Source organism: Echiichthys vipera (genome assembly GCF_963691815.1).
Source record: "Echiichthys vipera genome assembly, chromosome: 7".
Classification (NCBI taxonomy): Eukaryota; Metazoa; Chordata; class Actinopteri; order Perciformes; family Trachinidae; genus Echiichthys; species Echiichthys vipera.
In genome coordinates this window covers 5,870,052-5,884,201 of record NC_139832.1, presented here as the reverse complement: position 1 = coordinate 5,884,201, position 14,150 = coordinate 5,870,052, and the positions used below count along the sequence as shown (strand labels likewise).

Below are 14,150 nucleotides of genomic sequence, written 5' to 3'. Positions count from 1 at the left end.
ACTTTTGTTTAATGCCGATGTACTTTTGGGGAAGCCAGGTCACGGTTCGCTCCTGTGTTTTTGAGAGAGAGTCATTTTGAATGACTCATTTATTCAGTTTTCTCGGAGTCTTGCCGTATATTTGAAGCACTCAGAAAACACTTTCATGGCGATCTCTGCTCAAAGGAACATAGTGAACTGTCCCAAAAAGCTCTTCCCTTTTTCAGACAGAGAAACATTTAAATTACTTTCCCAGAATTATGTTATGAAATGATTTCTTTCTATTGGCTCGTGGCGGAATAGAGAGTTCATAATAATAATAATAATAATACACTGGTCTTATATAGTGCTTTTCCTGATACTCAAAGATGCTTCGTGAAACAGTTCAACAATCAGAAAGTGCAAAAAAGGAAGTGCAGAAAAGGTCAAAGAAAGAGAAGAGATTAATTTAAACACCCACCTCATGAAAAACATGGCGCCCAGTTTAACTGATATGTGCTTAAAATAAAATCTAGAGATCCCTGCTCGACAAGATGATGTTGAATGTCTTCTCTCGATCTAAGTGCTGAACGTTGACCTTCGTCTAATTATTTTCTCCTGAGATTCTGTGATGTTGCTTCCAGAATAGGTTAGCCTCACCACTTATTATTCATTGCTGCCTGGTCATGGAAATCCCATCAATGCAACTTTATTGTTTCACTTTAAGGAGGCCGCATCCTCGTGAAAACACATAATTCAGACTCTTTTTTTCTCTGTTGCACTTGACAGGCGTCTGAGCTTCGCCAGGAGCGTCGGCCAAAACTAAACGTTAAAAAATGAGAACTGGAAAAAAATTTCCACCGCAAAGGATTTCTTTCTAATTCGTGCGCATAAATTACAAAAAATTAAGTGTCGTGGTTGATGTCTTTGTTTCAGCCAATCCGATTGCAGACTATCAGGGTAGTTCAACCACGACTATAGGCTGACCAGGTGACAGACTGGCTCTTTATCTGTCAGTCGGTGCTTGTGGCCTTGGATTGCAGCAGCAGCAGATGCTTTGGCAATTACACTGCTCCCGATGATTTTACAGAAAAGGGAAATAACATGCGAGCATGCCTGCATGTCCAGGAGCTTGTAGAGTTTCGTTCTTTTCCTCCTTCCACTCTTGACTCTCCCTGTTTTTTCTTTCAGTCTGTCTTCAAATGGAGTTGAATGTGCAGGGTATTGTTGTTAACTCTACATAAAGGTTTTATCACTTAATGATTATCTCCTCTAAGTAAATGCCCTAAGATGATTTCTAACTAAAATAACAACCTGCTTTGAACTTAATATAATACAGGGAGTGATTATAGCACAGTGGGTGTCATTAACAAACATTTCCTGGTTTGTTTTATCCAGCAAGAACCAGCTGGGTGGAGTTCGATCTGTAAGACAAGAGCCTGAAAAGTTTTGACGATTGAGTGAAGGTGTTTAAAGATGGAATTGCTAATCTTTTGTTGGATTCTGAATCGTCACAACACATAAACTCCAACCCGATGGCACTCCCTGCAGGTTAAAACAAACAAAATATTGTATTACCTTGATGAGTCTTTACCCAATGACACTTTGTAGCACTTTGGCTTCACCAGCTTTACTTTTTTTCTGTTATCCATGAATCATATAATTGAATAAACAGCATGATATTTGTGCATTGTGTAAACAAGGTTAGATAATAATTTGAAATAGGTGGAAGACATAAAAGCCTGGATAGGACAAAGAGGGTTTATAACCTTCACTATGAGAATTGACTGGGAGATTTGTATCACATTTTGTTAACATGTAAGAATGCAAGCATAATGGAAAAGAAGAAAAAAAGTACCAAAGTACTATTTTAAGGGGCACTCCAGCAAGTACGTGTTGCACTTTCAGAAAGCCGGGGGACTTGTGAGAAACAGATAATAAAACAAACAAACAACCGTGCAGACCAAGATGCCTCTGGACGCAATTTGATAGACCTACAAACAATCAGAGTGGGTGCGATGCTTATCCACTACATTAGTAACTATGGTGCTCCTCTGTCAGTCATCGCCTTCAACCTGCCCCACATGAGATAAACGGTTGAGATTGGCTTCCCCTGGATCTGGCTGGCTGTCCGAACGGGAGAGGGGCCAGACGTATCTACCATGAAACATTTGCTCGGCAGACTCGTCTGGTTTCCAACTCGCATGGTCATGAGTTATTAGATCTTAAAAAAAAGGGAGATACTTTTGGTGAATCCAATAAACTCCAAACACGATCAATTTGTCTCTACTCTGCCCCTAAATAAACTTTGTGCTGTTCAAACCCGTAAAGAACGGAGCTCATTAATGAAAACGTAGTCGTCTTGGACTGGATATCTGGAATACAACCAAATAATAATAATAATTTCCAAAAAGTGCAAACAAGCCTGACATGTGTGCACTCTTTGCTAATGTTACCATTGTTTTTACAGTTTGGTTCTGCTCCTCCCATCCAAGCGTCACTCTCGTCTAAAAGCAGGCTGGCTAACCTTCACTTTACCACTCGTAGTGGTTTGGAGTATTGGGGCGTGGCAGCAGGGTTTTCGGGGTGCGAGGCCTCTGAAATGACCCATGTGGTAAAGCAGTGAGGGCCAAGATAGCGTGGTCCCACCCACCAAAGCCCAAATCCAATTGGTTGCCGTCCAGCTTGTCTACGCAGGGCGTTGCCATGGTTTCCAGGCCGTAAAGAAGTCTTTAATCGAGCCGTTGTCATCATGAGATGGTGGTGAGTGTCTTGGCTTGCAGTGGAGAGATAGAGTGAAAAAAAAAGAGAAAGAGCCGGAGTTCTACTGTGCGGCTCAGAATAGAAATGTGCCGCTTGACGGACAGCTCTGAAAGAACCAATTCTTCGTGAGATACACACATCAGGTTCATCCCCTGGGTCATGAGGTTCCCAGGGCTATATAGTGCCTGGGAACATATTCATGCATGCTCCTGACACGCTCCTGGCTCATGTCTATTTTTTATATGGTATGCTATGTTCTGTACACGCTGTTGGATTAGCAGAAGTGTGGAGTGTGGTGTTCAGTGATGACGGGGTGTGCAGAGGAGTGGCGCTGGCTCGGGTATCGAGCTGACTGGGCTCAGACCTCAGGTTTCCGCCACGTAATCCAACACACTTTAGATGGTAGGACGGACAGCAGCAGCATCATGGCCGGCTGACATTTGTGCCAGACACACACACAAGAATAGGCGAGATACACTTGAATGGTAGCAACACTGTCTGTGTTCGTGAGGCGTCTGAAGAGGATCGCAGGCTCCTCATGGGACCCACCTGTTGGGCTTTTTCACGTGTCTAATGTTAACCATATAGTTTGTTTTACCGTTTAGTCAAAGATGGTCCTACATTAGAAACAACTGTTCAGGTCAATCGTACTACTGTATTGTTAGAGGTAGTTAATTTGTCTTGGCTCGAGGCCTGTGAGTAACCGAATAAAATGGCCCTTTGCCACAGTCCCTCAGGGCAATGGTTCCCTTTAGGAGGGCCTGCTGCTGCAGGAGGGAAAATCGCTGCCTCAGCAAGCTGTTTAGTCTCATTCTCAAGGAGCTTACACTGTGTCTCCCTGTTTAATATGGGAAACATACGTAGCCTGGCCTGTGATGTCAATTGTTATTGCTGGAGGCCTGCTATAGGAAAAATCTCATTTGCCTTTGTAAAGCACTGTAGTGAAAAGGAGCTTATGTCATAAAGACGCTATTGTGGCTGCTACGGGGCCTGACGTGTGTGTGTGTGTGTGTGTGTGTGTGTGTGCGTGTATATCTTTAAGTGTCACTGCTTTAACCCACACATTGTGAATTTCACGTGTGTTTTCCTCACATTTGTGCAGCTTTCAGTGGACAATGGTTCCTTTGCCTGTTTGCTCATGGTGCACACAAAGGGAGTTAAGCGGATGCCTTTTGTGCAGGACATTTATGAATGAGAACTGCCATTGTGGCTGCCATAAATGATTACATATTTCTCCTGGCTGCTTTTCTTTGATTTTATGTGCTTTCTGTCATTGTGTAGCTCTGTGACTTTTTGTAGCCGGAGGATAAGTTACAAGATAATAATGGGGATGATGGAGGGAGTCGCGGTGTGTGTCAGCTAGAAGAGAACAAAGCATCAGATCGATCCGACGTAACCTGTACACTTACATTCGATAGGAATTACGTATTCAGAGGCTTGATTGACGTATACAAATTGAGTCAGCGGCGCCCCAATTAATAGTTATAAAACACTCTTGTCTTCGTTGGATTCGTCCCTTAGTTACTCTCGTAGAGTTGTTTCTATGGTGTGTAAACGTGTCAGTGTTGCTTAACATATTAAACACAGGCCGTTAACTTTCCCCGGATTATTTGAGATAAAAAATAATGATCTTTCATGCTAACCAACTCCACATTGAGGCTAACAAAGAGTGAGTGGCAGCATGAAATGACAAGAACAGAAAAATGCAGCATACTTGGATATCAGATCAATAACTGTTAGCCATGTAATCACTCACTCAGACCGAGTCTTACTGCCCCTTAGCAGGCAAGAAGTCTGTCACAGTCACGGACGGAGCAGCACAGATGCATTCATATGTACAGTATATAGAAAAAAATGCAGAAAAATTAAGTAAAGGAAAAAGTCCTCATCCTCACGCTTTGAAACGAAGTATTTACATTTACTCTTAAGAAAAACACGCCACTTCAGAGCAGCAAGTCAGAGCAGCAAGTCAGAGCAGTGCGGGGTGGAGCAGCGCGGGTCGGGCGAATCAGATAAACTGTACGTTTGATTTCTCCCGTGAATACAAATTGTAGACATATGTGGGAGGAGAAGACTGAAATAAAACATTTGATATTTATTGCCGGCACAGTTTTTTTTCCTGTTTTTTTTTTTTTTTTAAACTATTCCTGACAACCGCCTCCTCCATCTCGACGAGCCTCCCCTCACATTCGGCTTCTCTGTGTTTTACGGAGCAGCAGATTTGTGCGCTGTCCTCTAAATCATTTCCCTCTCTCGCAGATTGCTCCCTGCTGGAATATTGGCTTGACAGTCGTTTTTTTCCCCCTCTCTGCTTCCCCAGCGGACTCATTTACATTTATGCACGCAGCAATTAATTACAGGCTGGCGCTGGCCTTGTAAATTAGAGGGAGCCGAGGTCGCCCTCATTATTGCCCCTGACAGTTAAAGCCTTGTTTGGGTCGTGACAAGATTGACTTCAGGCCGGGACATTGGAAGTTTAGCAGTGGTTGGCTGCTCTTCATACATCTGATATCACTTTGCAGCAAATGACCAAAGTTGTATTGTTATGATTTTGCTTCTAATGGAAACAAAAACGTTTTGTAACCTTAACGTTAATATTCCATAAAAGATTTATTTTCTCTTTACAGCCATAGGTCATCATCCCCAGTTCTTGTGCATAGCTTTGTGTGTGTTTTGGGGGTCTTTCATCCAAATACTTGGGGAGGGATTTCTCTATAGACCCAGGAGTCAGGCAGGCGACTTCTCACGGTATTGGCCTTTTCATGCGAAGACGCTCCAACTTTTCCGGCTCCTTCTCTCACAAGGCTGTCCTTTCTTCTCTGTCACGCAGCCATGTGTTTGTGCATACCTTACCAGCTTGACAAAAGAAGGGATAGATCCTATTCACTTCTGCCTTTGACATTCATCTCTTGTTTTTACAATCTTTCCAAGGCGCGCTGTTTGCACAGTGGAACAGGCTTTGTCTTCAAGAAGCGGGACAATGGCGAGCGCCATAATGTAATCTCCTAAAGGTAGTGAGCAGAGGGGCGAGGTTTAGACGTATGTGCTGGCGCTTGCCCCTTCCAACCCTCTCCCTCCTTTTCTGCCCTTTACTTTAGCAATACTTCATGTTAACAGCGACTTGGGAGAGAATACAAGTTGTCAACTAAGCCTCTCTAATGTTCACCTAGCTCTTTTGTGAAGGGAACACACAGGCTTTCCACTCATGCAAACATCCCCTTCCCTCGTCTAACCTAGTAGCAGTTTGCCCAACCACATGCATATCTGCAGCCCTCTCTTCTTTTACATTTTTATCAACATAACCACGTAACATTTTATATTTAACTATGATCTTTCCCCCACCTTAAGTAAGTGTTTTATCAGGCTAAACCCAGCCACACATGGGATCAAAGTTCTTTGCTATGTACACACAACCAAGCAAGCCGACCTCTCTCCAGTACAGGCATCGCCAGTGAGTGTCATCAAGACCGCAGCTACGTTTTCTCCAAGACATATTTAGCAAGGCAAATGATTATGAAATGAATATATTAAGTTGGAAATAGGTTTAATATCTGTTTATATCAATATTAGACGACTCAAAGTGTCTGTGTAAGCTTTGGGTGAAACATGACATAGAGTCTGACTCCTCAGAAGTCTCATGTCTGATTGAGTGAGTGTAATAGTTCAGTTTCAGTTCAGTTTCAGAGAAAACGCACACAAATAACAACAGAAACGAGGCCCGTGCAACATGTTTGGCGGTCTTCTGGGAGTCAACGTGTGCTATAAGCTCATCGTTTATGGGTCAAGTGAACCTCATTCTGGTGTAATTGCCCATATGATTAGTTGGAACCATACTCCGTTTCCTATGGTGCAGACATGGAAGTGGCAGCACAGAGCCTCATGTGGTGCTAAGCTCATTGAGAGAGCTTCTGTCTTATAGAGTTCCATTGTTCTTACTCCAGTGTGTCCGCGTCCGCACAAGTGGCAATGACAGCTGCAACAAGACAACATTTGGGACTGTGCATATTTTGTTGCCTGAATGCGTGCATTCATTGTGCAGGTGCAGGCATCGCTCTCGACGTACAGTAATACACTGTATCTCCTTGTCGTGCAACATATCTCTTACCTCTCTTGTTACTATCTGTAATGCTGTGATGTCACGGATCAGCTACTGCCAAAATCAAGTCTCAGGCCTTTTAGTTTTGCTGCTCTCAGTTTCTTTTACAAACAGGTGCTTTTTTTTTTTTTGCCCCTGGCTCAACGGTAGGGTAACATGTGCCATCTTACAGCAGTTGGACAGTGAGCCAAAAAGGTAGCTGTTACTTCCTGCAGTTGTCAGGAGGAGCCTGGAATGGCTTCATAGCCTGAGTCCCTTATGTCAGCTCCAGTCAGAGATGGGATGAGAATGTATCTCACAATCACATAATTACGTAGAATGGACAGGCACTAATCTGTGGACAGTGATATTCAGAGTTTTCACAGCTGTGGTTTTTGTTTTTTTGTTTTCTGATGTGAAAAAAATACTTCCATGTGTAAAACAAAAACCTCTGCAGCTTACGTTGTTATTACACGTTTGTGGAGTCATTCATTAGAGCTGAATTACTGTCTGACCCTACTTTGTACATTTGTTTGTCTCCACTTGGAAGGTTCTGAGGCCTCGGTTTGGCTATGCACATGTAGGAGCTTGAAAATCTACAGGGGCAGGTATTGATATCTATATTATGAACTCTTCTGCCACACCCTCAATGAGTGCTCAATTGTGTAGAACTCACACCCACCTTTTAATACAGAAGTGTATAAATACTGTACTCACATGTCAGTGTATGCAGAACCACATTGGCTGTTTTGTGCAGAATTAAGTGTATGTAAGTGTATGCCTGCACACAAGGCGTGTGCGTGCGCGTGTGTGTGCGTGTGTGTGTGTGTGTGTGTGTGTGTGTGTGTGTGGGTGTATGTGTGTGTGTGTGTGTGTGTGTGTGTGTGTGTGTGTGTGTGTGTGTGTGTGTGTGTGTGTGTGTGTGTGTGTGTGTGTGTGTGTGTGTGTGTGTGTGTGTGTGTGTGTGTGAGAGAGAGAAAGAGAGAGAGAGAGAGAGCGTGTGCGGCTCCCAGCTCTCCTCTACTGGGCAGCCAGCTGTCTCTCTGATTACCCAGCATCCTCCAGGTGTCAGATCTGCCATCTGCAGATGAGTGGCAGGGCGTGTGGAGCGCAGGAATGGAGAGAAGAGAGAGGGGGGGTAAAACCAAAAAAAAAAGGAGAGGAAACAGAATAACTGGTTCTGCAGACATCTGGAACGTGTTCAGACGGGTCAGCGAGAGCAGCAGAGTGCGAATGGCGCTCGATTGAAAAGGTGGCTTTTTAGAGTCCTTGGATTTTCAACTTTTATTCGGGGATCCAGCTCCTCCTACAAAAAAAAGCCGTTGCATCTCACAGAAATGTCTACGGGGGTGTTTCACACAAGTGTGTTTTTGCCGACGATTTGTTATCATTATTATTATCACGAGAAGTTCTTAGCGCACAAGCCTTTGAGTTGTTCTCGTCAGAATTGCCCTTAATTGTGCCCTGCGAGGAAAAATGCATCCAAGAGAACCATTTGGTTGATTAAAGACATGAATAAAAGATCATACATGCCCAGTGTTTGCTTTTTTCTTCATTGTTCTCAATTAGCCTCAAATTGTGGAATCAAAGGCGTGTTTGCATTGCGCTCTTTGTACAACTTAGAGGCTGTGTCAAGGGGCCGTTACGATACGTATAACGTCAGAATAATGCTGTTGTGGTGTGTTTGGTTTGCCTGTCTGCGTGGACCCAGTCCCTCTCTTTAGGTCTCTCCTTATCAAGTTCAGTCCTTTCTTTCATTAGCGGCCTCCCACTCTCAATTAAGAGCTCCCATCCTCTCTCAATTTGAGGCCCCCTCGGGGCGGGTCCATCCTGAACACGGTACCTTCAAAGCGCTCCGTCAGCAGTTTGACCTCTTTGATGTTTTTATTTGTTTTCTGTGACCCCGGGTTTAGTAAATGCCTGTTTGTAGTGTGTGCTTGCGTGCGTGTGAGGCTATAATAAGGCTGACCCCAGGTTAGCTCTCGGAGTCAGAGTGGTCTATTTAAGCCAGGCAGATTTGCCGTCCGTTTGACAAGAATGGTTTTATTTCTTTTTTTTGCCGCTCTCATTGGAATCAATCTTTTTAAAGAAAATATCAGGCATCACTAACCGTATTAAGGCAAGATTGGGGCCAATTTTTTTCCGACTTCAAAGCTTGGTGCAAGCATCACGCTGTTTGTCGCTTGTTAGACTTTGCGTGGCTGCGCGTGTGCTGTTTGTCCAGTGTGAGATGCACACTGATCCTCTGTCGGCTCTGCTGTGGACTTCACACAGGACCTCTGTTCTGTGCTGAACATCCACTACAGAGGCAACCTCAGGTGGGTCGAGAGGGCATTCACTGGACTCCAAAAACACTTTTCAATCCAAATTTTCATACTTTGTCAAACCTCAGTTTGTTGGCGGGAAGTGAAGAATTTGGTCAGTGTTCGTTAAAATGTATTCTGATGCCCAGGGCAACACACTCTTCCTTTTAAAGGGTTGGTTCACCCAAGTTACACATAGAAATGTTCTCACTTACCTCTTGTGGCACAGCCATGCAGATAGTTTTGGTTTTACTTGGCCAGGCTCTAAGTCTGTCTCAGTGCAATACAATGGAAGTAAATTAATATTTAACTAATTTACTGAATTATTTTTAGAGCTCACAATTAACAGCAACATCAAAAACCTGCTATGTCTTTGGTAGGAGGTAGTTTAAAGTGTAAAATTGAATATACGTAAGTGGCAAAACACTCTGTTTTGGGGAGAAAAAAACACTTGTGGTGATGACACACAAAAGTAACTGACAAATAAACATGGTAATAATCACTTTCTTCTGTTTTCCCTCTCTTCCAGGTGACGTTCATGAATTTTAAAATCATCCACAAGTGAGAAGAGGGTGTTGGAGTTGAAGTCTCTTATTCCTGTAAGTTTTCCCCTGATTGATACAAATGATATCTCCTTGTACTGTAATGCTGCCAGCTTGTGTGCCCTTCTGTGACAGCGTTTGACACACTTTGGAGTATTGCTTCCACGGATAATAAGCTTTCATAGCAAACACATGACTCTTTCCTCGAAGTGGTACAGAGCACAACACTTGCTGGTGTTTGAACACACCACATTTTGCGCACAAAGTGTGTGTCCATGTTAGAAAAACTGTAGGTGACTCTGTGCGTGTCCACTGCCTCTCTCTCTCTCCTCCACTAGCACATACAGACCGCTTTTGATTTGTTGTACAGCAAATGCAGACCTCCACTCCAGTTAGTATTCTGCCCTGTGCGCCCTCAATAGCTGCTTTCACTTGGGTGAAGAAAGGGGTCTTTTAAACACTCTCACAGGCATCACTCCAGGAACCTTTCAGCGCCGGGACCTACAGTATGCCTTTTAATGGACTTTCTCTCTGTGAGCAATAAAGATTATATCTGGAGTCAACTAGGGCTGTAGGTAACACTAGCCCAAATTAAGCTGGTGAAGTTGCAGTGGCTGATCTTGATGGCTTCAGCAGAGGCAGAGAGACATATGAAATGTACAGATGGGAGAGGTTGGAGAAAAGAGTGATCTGACCATCTGGCTAATCCCCCTGTTTAAGAATACGTATTAAGGCCCTCTCTAGTGGCCCTTGAGCTGTGTCACTGCTGGGTCAACAAGTGGCCTCACTGACAACTCGCTCACTGAGTTGACGGACTAGCTTCAGTGTTCTGGTGAGGGTGATAATCTGGATCGTGCTGGTTGGGCGAGGAGTTCAGTTTCAAAGGCTTGATTTATGGCTCGTGTAAATCGCATTGTATCACAATCTAGAGTTATGGTTCCCACCCAGGGGAGTCGAGGCCCTATTTAGGGGTCACTGATTGATGAAACCTGTGACATGATGTTAGACGTAGCTTCATTTTTAGGGTTCACAGGTCAAAAAACGTAGAGAACGAGTGGTGAATGACTGGTGACAGATATTTTTGATGCTTTGGAAGATGCTATTTTATGACACCGCAATAAAATACTACACACATCACAATAAAGGCCTCAGACATGTTTCTCCTCTGCCCAATTGCCCTGCGTTTGAAGAAAGGAATTGTGTGATTATTGGGGAAAACCGGACCACTTAGGCCACTTTTAATACCACAAAACCCTTAATGTCATCAGTTAATCCTGAAACTTGAAATCACATTATTGTGTCTTTTAACATGCAGTTGCTTTTCAAATCTAATTACATGGCGGTAAGATGACAAGTGGACCCTGCTAACAAAGTTACTGTCTTTATAGGGTACTGATCGTGTCGTGACAGGAACATAGTGTCTTTGTTTTGAAAGACATTGGAAGGCAGTGTGTGTTGTGTGTTGTGTCCTAATGGTGTTGAGCTGGGTTGTGTCTATGAATAATGCTTTAGACCTAACTTCACTGTACATTTCACAAAATCCATCTTGACACAGGTTCATATTGGTTCCACTGTGTTTATCGTCAAAAGCATGGAGAAGTAGATCCAGATTTCTCTATTTGCACATTCAAAATCAGTTTAGTGCATGATAAGGAAAACAAGATCACAAATCCTTTAGCTCCCTAGCCTGTTATTTAAGCATGGTATTTGTAGATATATGTAGTATTTATCTGAGACATACATGCTGAACCTGCAAAGTCATAGTACATATAACATAGTCCATAGTATGTACAGCTACTTACTGTACAGCTTTACAGTAAGTAGCAGTGAGAAAGACTTTGAGAAAAGATTCCAGCCACTTCATGCATCATGACAGGCCGACTTGCAGAGCTTTGTTGTTACGCATGGTTGCTCTAATGGCAGCCATTTGCAAAGAGTTAGAAAAGTGACCAGACAGCCAGCAGCTGTTGGACTGATTTGTCGTGAGCTAATGAGCTAATGAGCTAATGAATTCACTGAGGTTACCTGTTTGGCTTCCCCCAAAACAATGTACGTCTCTGCATTTTACTACAGCTTTGTATGTGAACTCCACTGCGTTACAGCGTAAGGACAGATGGGCAGCGTTATAACAACATTTAGTGTTGTTTCTCAGTGCCTAACCTTGTGCTAACAGCGAGCTATTATGTCCTCTTGAGCTTGGACATTTACTTAATTGATCCGATTTGTCCACACGTGAAATTTCTACTTATGATCTAGAGGGGACAGAATGCCTTGCAAGTTTGCGGTAAAGAACTTCATTCAACGGTGGGAAAAGAGAACTGAACAGCGATCTGCTACGGCCACGCTTCAAGTCGGCACATTCGTTCATGTGTGCCGGCATGTACATATGTTTACGTGTTACGTATGGAGTTGTTGTTCAGGCTGTGTCTGTATCAATTTATTTGTGTTGGTGCTTGCATGCATGTTTGTGTTTTGCACACTCATGCCTCATCAACAACCCGTCTGAGGCCCATCTGGTTTGCTTTGAAGAGGCTCGTGGAGCTGCAGCGGCCGGGGTTTTAAGGCAGGGCCGGGCCAGCGGTTCCTCCCCAATTACACATAAATCCACGGTGCGAGGCCCTCTGCCAGAAACAGTATAGACCGACCCTCGTGGCTACTTCCCAAACCACCCAAGCTCATACCCCACTTTCTCTCTTCTATTGCCCTTGAAATGGGGCCTGCTCTAAATATTATCTCCCCCTGTGCTTTATCCCTCCGTTTATCCCTAAGTCGGCAGAGAGAAGAAAGGAGCCGTGGGGCTGAGTCACTTTTTCCTCTCTCTTCTCCTCTCTCCAAAACCACAGGCAGCGGCAGCGGCTTCCTGGAGATGAGCGCTTTTGTCTGTTGTGCGACCGCTGCGGCTTTAGGCAGATCCTCCTCTGGTGAGGTAATGCACAGGCTAGATGAGGAGGCAGAGAACGAAAGGAGGGAGGTGAAGGAGGAGAAAAGTCATTTGGATCTTTATTTTAACCTTTGATTCATCGAGGGGTAGGGTACTTTATGGACATGCATGTCCCTGTTAAGCATTACCCTGCTTCACACAGAGGCCAGTGCACACAGTCACACCTACTTGGCGGACTGGCTCTCAACTGGTACTCGCTGGTCTTCTCCGCTGCAGCATCTGCGGGCGCCTTGATGAGTCAACAGTTGAGGGAGGAGAAATCATTATTCCTTTCTTGTTTTTGTTCACCAGGTGATCTTGTTTTCCAACCAGCAACCATTTAAAGAAAGAAGAACTTACTTTTCCGGGTATTAGGGTGATACTTTGAGGGCGAACTGTGTGAGTGAAAAGAGCGTCGGGAGGTGGGAAGACATCCCTGTTTATGTTGCTATTGGTGATTGGTAAGATAGTGAGTAAATGCAAGTGTTTCCTACTTTTTTGTGAGGTCGTTGCTGATGTAAAGTTGATCTAAAACATCTACTCGACTTGATGCGAGTGTGATAGCGGCCGATGTCTGGACAAATGTAATGGACCAGATCATCAAACTGATTCAGAGACATCCTGAGCTCAACGTGTCTTCGTCAGCTTTCTGCTCTGCCTGTCGAGAAATGTCGAACCGACTGCTCACACAAAATATCATCCTTCTGACGAAAAGAAACGGTGGGCGACTGTAGTGCTCTTTCAATGCTCCAGAAGAAGCACAAGACACGCACACAGCCCCAGCCAAGCGGAGGAATTGGAAGTGGAGTGAACTGTAGTACGCGGGGAATTGGCAAGACGAAAATTTACAAAAAAATGTTGAAGTAAAGACAGAGTAAATATGCTTCTCGTGGCAGTGGACCCTAGTTGTGTGTTAATTGTTCAGGGAAGTTTAGTGTAACCAACTGTGATGAATAACTGTAAACAATTGAAATATATAAGAGCATCATTTAAAGAAAAGCTGTAATTATGATGCCTTTCCATGAGCAATTAAGTCTTTCTGAATGCCAGACATCACAGCGACAGAAACAATTAGAAATGTTTCAAGAATGTATCAGTGATTGTTACCAAATGTGTTCAATTAAACAACATTTCGCAAACAATTTTAACATTTCCACATTTCCAGATGTCCTTCTCTTTCGTGAGACGAAGACACTCCATATGTCCTCACAGACAGTGTTAAAGGTTTTATGTGATCGTCCGACACATTTTCACTCAGCTTTCACAATTGCCTATGAAAGAGTTGGCAGGACCAGCTCTTGTGAGCGTGCGTTCACACTGGCAGCGTCTCCATTCGCATGCGCTCGCGTCTTTTTTTTTTCATTTCTCAGATGACAACTGTTATCCGCTCGGACTTCTGGCCACCACACTCGCTGACCTTCAGGATAATTGCTTCCTGTTTAAACTGTCATGGGTCACGGATGTCAGAGGTCAGGGTCAATCTCAGCTGTTGCGCTCAGGGCTACTGGGGACGCCACCTGGTTATTAGATCACGGTGATCCGGCACATTATCGTCTCCAAACAATACGCTTTGACACATTTTTTTTACA

General features: G+C 43.8%; 1 protein-coding gene across 1 annotated transcript in view; it reads left to right on the top strand.

Moving 5' to 3' along the window:
- Window positions 1-14,150, top strand: part of LOC310949396 (transcription factor SOX-6-like) — a 105,925-nt gene that overhangs the window by 5,811 nt on the left and 85,964 nt on the right. The window contains 1 exon segment of the mRNA XM_083916848.1: window positions 9,629-9,698. The gene's annotated coding sequence lies outside the window, so the exon portion shown is untranslated.